This window comes from Ambystoma mexicanum, chromosome 11 (assembly GCF_040938575.1).
Source record: "Ambystoma mexicanum isolate Mex_15411 chromosome 11, UKY_AmexF1_1, whole genome shotgun sequence".
Lineage (NCBI taxonomy): Eukaryota > Metazoa > Chordata > Amphibia > Caudata > Ambystomatidae > Ambystoma > Ambystoma mexicanum.
Window position 1 is genome coordinate 1,281,948,748 of NC_090934.1, and position 12,811 is coordinate 1,281,961,558.

Below are 12,811 nucleotides of genomic sequence, written 5' to 3' on the forward strand. Positions count from 1 at the left end.
TGCTCCAGCATCCTACCGATTTTGAGAATCAGGAACAGACTGTTCCCTTTATTTCCGACTCAGTTTAGCCATAATTAATAGTCAGTAGAATTAAATCATATAAAAGTGTTGGTTTGTTCAATTATTGCATTTTAGCAGGATTACTGATTGCAGTTTTCTGGATCTGGACAGTCCAAGCTATTTAAAGGCTTCTCATGAGAAATATTTTTTTAACAGTGCTTTAAGGTTATAAAAGGCTGTGATACTTCCCTGTATTCATGTTGGAAAATACATTTCACATATTGGCATGAACCAAGCTTTACAAAGTGAGCTTCCTAATGCATCTTCTGGGCATTCAACATAGTAACGTGTGCTGGTGGTCAGGGGCCCCCTACTAATAGACTTTTGGAACATCCGTACTCCCGGTACCTAGATAATGGCATTTCTTTTCAAATCATAGAAAAAACAGCGAGAGTATGAGCGTTGGGGGGTGGGGGACCTCAAATTGTGCTCAGGCCCCACTTTGCTTACTCAATATAGTCCTGCACCATACCTCAGTCCAATTATGAAAGAAAGATTGTGATAAATCTATGGTCTATTGTTAGTTGTCACTTTCATAACGAGTCATTCGTCAGTACAAAACAAACCACCAAATAACTTCTTAGCGGAGTTTAAACATATGGATACAAGGATTTGAATTTACTCCTTTGTAGTACATGAGGTCTGGCACGTATGAATGACAGTTCTAGCGATAATATGTATTAGAACTGGTATTTGCTCTCTTATGAGCAGTATTGTGGAACAAGACTTGGTCATCACTCTAAATTACTAACCTCACAGGGGTACAGAGTTTTTCATAATAACATATTGGGCTGTTTATGAGCGTCAACACAGGGTTGCCTCTATTGTTGTGTATGCTTTTTATGTGCAATATGTAATTTATCTCATGATGAAATATTAAATGGTCTTAATAGATTTCTGGCTTTTATTAGTATATTATTTAACCATTGTGGTTTAAACATAGCCGTAAAGTATTGAACACGTGAAAAACGGAGGGGTAGCCCTCTACTCTGTCTAGCCAAAAATGTGCCTCAGTAATGCCTGGATTAAAAAGATCAGATCCGGGGTTTCATCAAGATGGCAGCACAGGCAATGAAGTCCTTTTGCATGATGTTCAACCACAAATGTGACTTAAAGATGCATTCGGATAAATAGTAGCACCTGGAAAAAAGTAATCAAAAGATTTTCCTGGGAAGGATGAAAGCTACAGTGCCCTCAAGCCCTTAGACTTCAAGCGCCCTCTGAATTGCGCTGAAAACAAACAATACCCTCCACCAACGACAAGGAAGAACCTGTTATGTACCAAAAATCTGAGATTGTGCTAATCTCCTATCTGGAGTGAAGCATCAGTGAAGGACACAGCATTCTGTAAGCTTCTATGGTAGGAACTTTGAAGTGGAGCTGCACTGATACGGGTGAACGCAGGATGGTGTTAGACCCTGCCCTAAAACACAAATGATGACTTTTTGGCCATGGATGGTGAAAAGGAGATGGTACCTGCATTGAGTCAGAGGTGATCTGGGGATTCATTCCGTAGCACGCCTATGACATACATACAGATAACCTCATCAGACTCTGCGCTCTCGTGGGAGAACAAATAATACATTTTGGACAACAGGCCTGGGTTGCAACCTTGATACAATTAGCTCTTTAGGTACCAGTCTGTCAAGCGCAGTAATTGAGGATAGAATTCTGATCCTGACTCACTGACGGAACAAAAAGTCTGGTCTATATGGAAGCAGGAAAATCTGGAAGACCAACCGATGAAGTTTAACTATGAGACGTTGTTTGGCCAGTAGAGAATGAATTACAAGCAGTAGACAACCTCCAGTGCTCAAGACAAATTTGAGAATGACTGGATGAATGATGGAGAGAGGTGGAAACGTATAAGAGCAAATTCCAGACCAGCTGGGAACTCATGTACGTGAATGAATGCGAGGAACAATATGTTATGATGCTGCCCAGAACCAGTCGTCCAAAGGACGCCTGGACCCCATTCAGAATATAACTATGTGATATGATACCTGAAGATGAAAACTCCCCTACGCCACCACCCTGAATGTGTAAATGTATTTCACTGTGCCTTTGCAACTGCCTCTTTTGTATTACACATGTTTAAACGTGCTGTATGCAATTGACATGGCCATCAATAAATAAACTTTAAAAAAAGAAAATTCCAGACCAGCTCAACAGAAAGGGGATTTGCCATGTAGGGAAGAAATGTGCCATCTATGAGGCATAAAGGTGGTACTTAGGGCCCGGCTGTGTTACAGATTAGTCGTCTAAAGGATAGCTTCATCTGCCAAAGGAAGAACCCATGCCATCATTGTGCAGCCATTTGGTGAATTACTAAGACTGTCATACGATAAGGGATTGCCCAATTCCAGGAATCCTGATACATAGCACACAGCAGAAAAGGATGTGTTGTACTAGACCATCACTGTCATACTGAATGTGTACCTCAAGACCGTCTTGGACTAAAGTGAGGTGCAGATACCTTGATAGTCAGGTACATTGCCTTGTGGTCGAGAGCATTGATCTCGGAGGAGCTGCATTGGTAGAACCACACGTAGTGAGCCTAAATTCAAACCAGGATAGCATGTTAAGTGTACTCTGAGGGTCAGTAGCTATGAAGTTCTCAGTGACGAGAAGTACAAATGGGACCCTGACGGTGATAGGGCATTACTGAGATTAAAGATCATGGCTTTGATCCCGATTTCCGGATAATTAACATTAAATTAATCTCATGCAGATATTGGCATGTTGGGCCACTTCCACAAGGGATGAATTGAAAGCTCTTTGGAATCAGACAGCTGAGATAAAACTTCTGAAGGCATTCTTATTTGGGAAAGGCTGTGGCCCGGAGAGTATTCAGTTTCATATTGAGTTAACAGACTCTCTGAATGGTGATGAACAAGGAATTCAGAACAGATTGTAGTGAGGCAGTCGTCTGCTCCTCAGTTGATGGTGGATCAACAGGTTTTCTAGGATAGGGTAGATGGGGATACCATGCCAATGTAAGTAAGATGTGCGAGGAAACTGGCAGGGTCCTCCATTCTTTTCTGCCGGTTTCCTCTTCTCAGGTGGCCAGCGAAAAGCCATCACTTTTGGATCCCGACCCTGGGGGTGGATATGCGAGGGAGGATCACCTGGGTGTAGGAGACTTGGGGAGCGGGTAGAGGATGTCCTTCGGTGAGACACGATATCCCCCATGTCCCATTCACAACAAACCCTCTATCCTTCAAGCCTTTATCGGCTTTTGTCATCCTTTATTTTGTGCTTCCCCTAAAAAACCTCCCCAAAACACACCAATTTGCTACTTGAAGGAAGAAGAGGAAGACTAAAACAACACATACTCACTTTATTAACATAGATGCATATTGATGTCAGCTAAGTACTGAAAATAGGAGGAGAAGAGCAAGAGTAAAGCAGGACTACCGCTTTAGTGGTGAGCCGTCTAGTCCTTTTTGGAATGAGCATGGAGGTGGGAACTTTAAAAGGTGGAATCCGGCGAGAAATGGAGTCAGCTGTGGGTGAACGCCCACAAACTGCTGGGCGCAGGCAGTCCTCTCAGGTATAGCAGTGTGCCAAGAGAAGCGTTGGAAACCCGTGGAACAGTGCAGTGCTTATGTAGCGGGAATCAAGTGTATGGGACACTGGAGGCCAGTGGCAAGCTGCGGGACCCAGTGAAAAGGTTGTGTTAAGTACTGCGTCACAAAGAAAGCATTGCTGGATGAGCGCGAACCCCGGAAGACCGATGGGAGAAAGACGCAAAGTACCGCACCGAGAGAAACGAACCGTGGTGGTGGAAGACCTTGCTGGAAGCCGTAAATCCAACCAATGAGTGAAACCAGAAAGGGGGAACACCGGGCTGGCAGGCGGATCTAGTAAGAAAGTGATGGACATTAATTTACATGAAAACCTGCTTCGACATGTGAATGAAAGCAAGTTAAAGGCATTTTGAATACCGAACGAAATGAAAGCAAGTTAAAGGCATTTTTAATCCAAATATATTACAAGGAAACAAGTACTGGCAACATAAGGTGTACCCAGTGAATGGAAATCTACCAAGCTTTCATAAGTGTCAGGAGAGTGTGACACATATGAAGGAAGCAAGCACCATTGTAATGGGTGGACCGTGTGGTCCAATAATTGTGCCTAGACTGGGTGCCCCCTGAATGGAAAAGTCACTGTAAACACCTAAGAAGAAGCTTGTGTTGTGCAATGACCTTCGTGATGCTTTTTTAAGTCAAGTATTGTTTTGAAAGCTGGAAGTTTTGAACTCTCGAGGAGGGGAAAGAAAACCCCTGTTATTTTGTTGAAATCTGGAAGATTTGAACTCTTGGGGAAAGGAACCCCTGATATTGATTAACTACTTTGAATCTGGGGAAGGGGAAGTTGATTACAAGCTAAGTGCTAGAAGAAGCTCTGAACTTTACTTTGAACACTATTCATTTTGAGACTGGCATCCCTACACATTGTATGCATTGTAGATTTTGAACACAGACCAATGTTTTACTGACACAGACTATCCTTAGTTTTCTTTAGGTAGGCTGGTGTGGGCCAAATGCTGCAACGTTTGCATGTACCAACCCCCTATATGCCGAGGGATCGCTATCCTTCGGGTGCCGATCCCCAATGGCATAGATCGTATAGTACCTTGCAGCATGCAAGAGGGAACAAACTATCAGGGGAGAGGGCCAATTGGATTCCCGGAGGGAGGCCAACAGAACCCTGGGTGGGTAAAAGGGAGTCCCAAATCAAAATGTTGAGTGTCCTTGGTCCTAACTTTCCGGTTTGTCTCAATCGATCTAACATCCTATTGATTTTTGCTGAAATCCCGACCCTGGGCTTACTTTGTTCATCTTACTTTGACAAGGTGGCTTTCCCTGATATCATATTTAGGACCAGTCTTGTTGACAATTAGGTAATTGAATACACATTTCTACATGTATCTCTATGTTTTCATCAGGTATTTCTAGAGGCATTAAGTGATGTGAATATCTGTATTTTTGTACGTAATTATGGTTGCCATTACTTCCCGAATACTGCCCTTGGGCATGATCAGGACATGAGGCGGCTGGAGCGCATATTCGCTGTTGCGGATCTGGCTCCAGGCGCCACAGTAGTAACCTCATAAACAGCTGTTAATATAGCTGACATTCTTAATAGCCTTACCATGAAGAGCAACGTTAACCCAGGAACAAGGAACACACACATGGGCGTGCCCTTGACTAACGCTGAGCTGTAACCATAAAAATGGCCCTAGATAGGTCACCAAAACAATGATCAGATAGTAGAATTATGCTGGTATCGTTAGGTTTTGTTAATACATTTTTTACATTCTGTATACAAGACACATATAGTTTTTGTCAATCAGAACTGTTTTGAGCGTAGTTCCGGGTAACAGTACGTCCCGATTCCTACCTCCCGGCATGATCAGCAAGTGAGATGGCTGGCGGATTGCTTCAGGCGTCTTTTGGTAACCCTAACAACAGCTCTTAAACAGCTGTTAGAACCGCATGCACGGATCTTACCCAGATACGGCTTTCATCGAGCAGAGACATGGTAAGTCAGGCGCTTTAGAGAGAGCCCATTAGTACACGAACGCCATGAGATTTACGAGCCACAGTATTCATATACTTACATGTAACGTTTGATTTTTAAAGATACCGTATTGGGCTGGCAATGGTAAATTTTGACATAAAGGACACAATATTTTATACGTGCCATTAAGGAAGTAAGTGAAGTGCAACGCATGCACATAGAACAACCAGGCTCATGAAATTTTATAGCATGACAGTGTACTATAGAAAATGTATTTCTCATTTTTGCAGGATATCACTTTGTAGAACTAAATACAGTTCTTATGAAAATGCCAGTTAAGGTTCGCCAGTTTTAAAAGGTACAGATTGACGTTTACCGTTCAAAGAAAATGCTTATATATAAGAATTGAACGTTCATACTGAACGTATTTCCCATTTTTCTTATTTTCCTTTTCTTTCTTTATTTTCATTTTTTGCTCATACAACCATCGCTACTTTGAACACTTTCATGCCACAAACTATGTGTAAATGTACGCTTAAAATGTTGCATTTTTTGACATGTAATCCTTTCCTGATGATGATTTACAATTAATGAGATTTTGTAAACGGTATTAACATAGAAAGTATTGGAGAATATAACCCTGATGAAGGAGAGGGAGATCTCCGAAATGCATTGGAAATAAAATTCTCCATTACCGCCATTAAACCCTGATGACTTGGGTTCTTCCATTTTATGAGTTGCATTAGTATTATACTCACAAGACACTTCAATAATGGCAATTTACTAATGCATTAACTCCTGGTGAACAAAGAGCAACAAGATTACAAATAACATTGGTTTGAATTCATTATTAATCACCTATTAACCTCGGATGAGGTAGACATGAGAGCGGCTGCTTAGTTGGGTGTGACACACCTACATTATTCAAAGACAGTGTATTTTCAGCTCAGGTGTCTCTGAGCTCTACACAGTCAGCTCCTAAAAATACACAAAGAAAGTATTTTTCAAATATTCTTCTTGAAACAGAATTAACTACAGAAACTAAGTGTGATGCCCACCATCTTCACATTTTTTGTATTTCCCCGATAGGAGCCACCCGGATACTAGTATCATCTACTTTAATTCCCCTTTGGTGAAGGACCTTGTTCTTCCCCAAAGATCGTGCCTCTTAGCTCTGGGCTTTGAGATCTGTACTATTATTTTGGAGGAGGAGGGCCTTCTGGGTGCTGGGGAAAGCGTACAGATTGTGGTCCGCCCCCATAGGGACGGTACACGAAGAGTAGGTTTGGTCGCCGTATCGAATGATGGATGGACCACTGACTGGGCTGCAGCTACGTCAGCATTGTGGCAGAAAAGAGTCCCATAATCATATGAGAGTACTGGATATGGGGAGCAGAGAGATAGCTTTACGCCTTAAATCTTGGAACACCCGTGGGAGAGGACATCTATTCACAAATCCTGTATGTATGGATAAGTTGAAAGAGGAAAATTGTATATCCCTACAGGAGACTTGGCTGATTTAAGAACCTGTGTTGGATGGTTACCAAGTGTTCACTCAACCAGCGAAACCTAGCACAGGGGGAGAGCATCTGGAGGCTTACTAATTGCTGTGGATAACGCTTTGGGTATGACTGTTGTTTCCATTGTTGATCTTCCATTTGGGGCGATGGGGCTGGCACTCTGTCCTTCAGATTTAGCATTGACCCTTCTGCTCATGAATATATACTGGCATAAGGGAATTGCTGAGATTACTTTTTTGTGAAGGCGGTGAGTGAGTGTATTACTGAATGGTCATCTAGATATCCTAATGGTAGAATCATTGTAGCGGGAGATTTCAATTCTAATTGCCTGTTTCAAGACACGGTTCGGGAACTATGTGCCTCTACAGTAGATTTGATGTATATGACTCCCAAATGCCAAGCTGGAAGATTCTGGTGTCTTGGCTTGGGGCGTTTCGGCTGCAGTCTCTTGTGGTTAAGCCATCCAGTGACTCAAATAATATCAAAATGCATACCTGGAATAGAGGGAGTAGTTCTTCCATATTGGACTACATCTCCACTGACAATTACCTGTCCAATTGTTGCTCTTCATATTCAGTGTTTAGAAATTGTTGGAGTGATCATGCTATTTTTTTGGTATTTTAACAGAGAATATACTAGCCGGTTGCACTTAACCGCTAATTCTGCAGGCAGTGCAATCCCTGGTCTGATCCAAATATCCCTATTCTAAATCAAAATTTAAATGCCATTATGAACTCCACAACATTGGATTGGAAAACGTCTAACTTTAATGTGAATAGCATTGAGAGTTTTACCTATGACCTGGTATCTGGGATGCAATCTGGATGCCCTGGATTTAAGCCAGTTAGACCATTTAAACCAACTCACTCTTACAATGAAGATCTTGCTGTAGCTAAAACAAACATGAGAAGGGAGATCAGGCAACTTCGTGACTTCATTGATGAGGGAATGGTAAGTTTTACCCTTGCAAAAAAGATTAAGCTAAAGTACAAAAACTACTGTAAATCAATCAAAGTCATGCTACTTCAGCAGGATGCCGAGACCATGCTTGGGCTGTTGATCAACCTCCTGTGTGGGTGCTTTCTGGTCATTAATTAATGGCCAGGGTCCCAATTTTGCCATATCCCAATTAAATCCTATCTAAGAGTCTGAATGGACTTCTTTCTTTGAAAATGTATTTGGAACACCCAATAGTAATTCTGATAAAGACCTAGGCCTAATCGTCGATATATCTAATTACACTTCGCGGTCAGACCTGGATATTAAAATCATACATTCCCTTTTAAAAAGGTGTAAAAAATCTCGAGCACCAGGACCGAACGGCTTGACCAACAACACCTTTAAAGCTGACCAATTCAATTGGTCTAATTTGCTGTACTTACGATTTGGCAGTATTATTCACACGGAAGTTGCACCAACCTCATGGAGTACGGTGCATGTGGTTCCTATCTTTAAATGTGGCAGTAGGTCTGACCCCAAAAATTATCGGCCAATCTCCCTTATTGATGTTGACTGCAAGATTTTCTCTGCATTTCTTTTGATCCATCTGGAACAATGGGCATCCTCTGTACGCTGTTTAAACAAATTGTAGACAGGATTTTGGAAGGGGCATTCAACTAACAAATAGCCGGGCCTTAAAATGTATTCAAAAAGTAGCTTGGTTGATGCCAGAGGGCTGTACTTACATGGCCTCAGTCGATTTATCGGCCGCTTTCGACTGCGTTGATCAGAACCGGTTATGGGCTAAATTGGCCTGGATGGGGCATGCCGGCTGGGCTCTTGAGGTTTGCTAATGGAGTTATGAGAACTGTGGAGTTCTGATACGGTTAAATCAACAAGGCGACCTCCAAAAGAGAATACAATCGTATCGTGGGCTCAGGCAGGGATGTGTGTTGGCCCCTTGGCTCTTCAATCAGTATGTGTCTGACGTTGCTGATTATTTGGGCGCAGGGGGTGTCATTTCTCCTAAGGTTGGGTAGTCGAGGATTTACTGGCTGGCCTATGATGATGACTTCTTGATCTTTGACCATGGTATAGTTGGCCTTCAGAGGCTGTTGAATACATTTGCTGGATATGCTAGGGAGAATGGGCTCATTATCAATCCTAAGAAAACTAAAATCCTGGCTTTTTCAAGGAAGAGACAGAAGAGCAGTAATACTGCCTGGCATGTCGAAGGCGTTAACATCATAAACAGTCTTAGTATCGTATGCCTGGAGTTTCATTTTGGGGCCCATATAGGTTTAAGAACCATTACTGATTTTTTTTTTTTGCATAAGGCGGCCCAGCTTCAGCGTGAAATTATGAAAGTCGACCGTAAATTTGGTAGATTTTCTGTTAAGCCCGCCCTCATGTTTTATGAGGGGAAAATTGTTCCTAAAGTAATATATGGCCTTCAACTCCATAGCAATAGCCAAACTACAAGGAACTGTTTTAACTGAGAAGCCAGTGCTAACAAAGTCAAGAGAGCACAAAGAGTTATATGTTATGAAAATCCAGCATTGGCCAAGGCCAAGAGAGTTCAAGAAAAGGTATATTATAAGGAAACCGGTGTGGCAAGAGCCAAGGGAACTTAAGAAGGTGTACCCAGTGAATATTAATCAACCAAGCTATCATACTGTGTCAGGAGAGTGTGACACCTATGAAGGAAGCAACCACCATTGCTAAGGAGAGGCAGTGGAATGGTGTTAATGGAAAAGTAGTCAAGAAGGGATACCGGTGACCTGTAAAGGGTGGACCGTGTGGTCTGACAACTGCACCTAGACCCGGTGCCCACTAAATGGAAAAGTCACTGGAAATATCTAAGAAGAAGCTTGTGTTGTGCAATGACCTTGTTGATGCTGTTTGAAGTATTGTTTTCAAAGCGGAAAGATTTGAACTCTTGAGGAGGATAAAGAAAACCCCTGTGTTATTTTGTTGAAAGCTTGAAGATATGAACTCTTAGAGAAGGGAACCTTTTAGATAGATGAACTACTTTGAACTTGAGGAAGGGGGAGCTGATTACAAGCTAAGTGCTAGAAGAAGCTCTGAACTTTACTTTGAACACTACTGCTTTTGAGACTGACATCCCTATACATTGTATGCAGTTAGTTGTGAGGGCAAGTATAGGTTTTGGACACAGGCTGATGTTTTACTTTGGACTTCCTGACGCATCCTATAGTTTTCTTTAGATAGAGAAATTCAACCTTAGAATAGGGCAAGTTTGGCATTAATCCACCCTGTCTTTTGGTTTAATAAAATTTAGTTTAATTAACTTGAACTTGTTGTCTGTGTCTGACTCATGAGGCCTTCAAAGAAGCCACTACTTCTATTATCTTGATGAATGTATGTGAGGCTATATAAAGCTCAAAGTACTACACCCTCTATTTGTAAAGCTTGGTACCATACAGAAAACGTAGGAAAGGTCATTCAGGGGGACCTCAATCAGATGAACAGATAGAAATATTTCAGATTCATGGTGCACAGCCAGCCATCCAGCTGTAGGGATGGCATGATCAGCTGCACAGTGACTATCTTGAAGTGCTTGTCTGGATCCATTGTTAGACCAAGAAGAAGTGAGGTATAGTGGAAATTGAGGTGAGGTATAGCGTTTTCTTCTCTTGCAAATGAATAGGTGTAGAGGCCATGGGGCACTCTCTGCAGCAGAGATTTCTTATATGCTACCCAAATCCAGAAGGTGTGGATCACCACATTCGGCACTGATGATAGCTGCTGATGAATGGGAAGGGAGGTGGTTGGGAAAGGAGAAAGGTAAGGTCCATACCCTGCATCTATGATGGAAGGATGCATGTTTATGTTTTCCCCAATGCTTGAATGTTTGAATCCAAGGGACCAGTGGTGGATGGAAGAGGAGTTTAATGAGAAGGGGATTACTGAGAAGTTGGGAAATCCTCTGGCCCAGGTGGCGATTGGGCAGGAAGACAGCAAAGAGAGCAAGTGCAAAGGGGAAAGGGCCTTTTTACGGCGTTGTTAGGTTATGGTTAGGGTCCTCTTGAACAGCACTCACCATTCCAAGATGGCCCCAGATTAGATTTGTAGTAGGAATATAGATAAATGACAAGACCACTTAGGGATTGGACTTCAGTATAAGTAACTGGGACAAGCATTACAAAATTGCTTGGTCATATTCTTTGTTGGATCTTTCTCACTGTCCCGTTACAGCTCCTTGAAGATTTGTTTGCTGGTTACTTTTCGATGGCTGCCCGGTTGAAGTCTCTTTGTATTATTCTTGCCTTCTTTTCTTTTAATCCTTCCACTTTGATTTATCTGACCTCCCTGCTACTGCCATCCATTCTACTCTCATTCTTCTGTCTCCTCTTGCCCCACTGTTGCAGTTGTCACACTGCACGAGTTACCAATCTTTGATGGTGCTCTTTCCAGTGTCTGTTCCCAAACTGTTGTGTTGTTCATTCCAAGCTGGCCTGAATCCGATGCGCTGCTGTGCCTGTCTAGCATTTCCTCTGGTCCAAAGCCCCTTTCTTTCCAGCGCATTCTTCCTCTGTTTGTATTCTCTATGTACTACTGGTGTTGGGCCACCTTAACCTTGCTGTACTTCCATCTGGAGTGTCTGCATTCCTCCTTTGACCATTCAGTAACAAAATGGCAGTTTTTACATGGACCTCCAGGGATTTTCTCTGCTACCGTTTTCAACTATGGGGGACAGCACAGGGCAGTTGGTTGTTGCCAGGGCTGTTATATGTCATAACCGTGCATCAAACAGACTGCACAACATTTTGCTGCTCCTTCAATGCCACTATGTGATGTTACCTGTCCATTTTCACCTGCCTGTTTCCCAGCCCTACATGTCTTCCCCGGCCAGCTATTTTCTCTTTTGCGGTACCCCCAGCCCTCTACATATTTCATTTTCAGGAAGTTGCCTCCAGGCCATGGCGTGAAACTTTTGTGGGAGTCTCCCGGACCCACCTCCCCTCTCAGTGCAATGATTCATATCGTTTAATCTCTTTGGCCATCTCGCCAACCGCAGAGCTCTGCAGCCTGCGTTGGCCAATCAAACACATCACCCCAGACAAAAGGTAACAACCTCTCCAACTAACTCACAGAGCACCCCAATAGCTTCCCCATTTGCCCTCCTGCCCATCCTCTCACCGATGTCTCCTCCAGTCATGGATCTTGGCCGGTGTACTCCACCACTTTCTCCCCATCTTCCTGTGTGGTGGCATCCTTCTCCTTGTGCAAGGTGTCTGGAGCATGCAAACTCTTAAAGGGGTGGAGCAAGCGACACAAGATAAAGATACCACACGGGCAGGACACTGTGTTTATAAGCCCTCTACCACATAAGTCATCCAATGCAGTCACATTATTGTTGGCTTTTGCTGATTGATGCCGACATCTGAGTTGTATACTTCTGCACTCATTGGGAATCCTGTGAAGATGAAGCGCTTGCTCCTTACCATCCCTTGATTTGTCGCCCCACCTTCTCCTGGGTAGTGGAACTGCGGGTGTAATGGTCAACTGGGGGTTGTAGAGTTTGGTCGGAAGGGAGCGGTTCATGTTCAAGGAAACTACATCACAGTTGTGGCAATGAGGTAGAAAGTCAACCCCCTTCAACCACTGGAGGTGACATTCATGGGTCAAAGGGGGGGGGATTGTCAGCTCTAATTATTGTCTGAAAGAGAAGCTTCTGTGCCAAGGAACTTCTAGCCTTGCTTTCCCTTTTCACAATGGCTGCTGGAGGATTGGTTCTGCAG

General features: G+C 43.0%; 1 protein-coding gene across 1 annotated transcript in view; it reads right to left on the bottom strand.

Moving 5' to 3' along the window:
• The window catches only part of LRRC49 (leucine rich repeat containing 49), a 1,414,487-nt gene that overhangs the window by 11,940 nt on the left and 1,389,736 nt on the right, over positions 1–12,811 (bottom strand). The gene's annotated exons all lie outside the window — the stretch shown is intronic.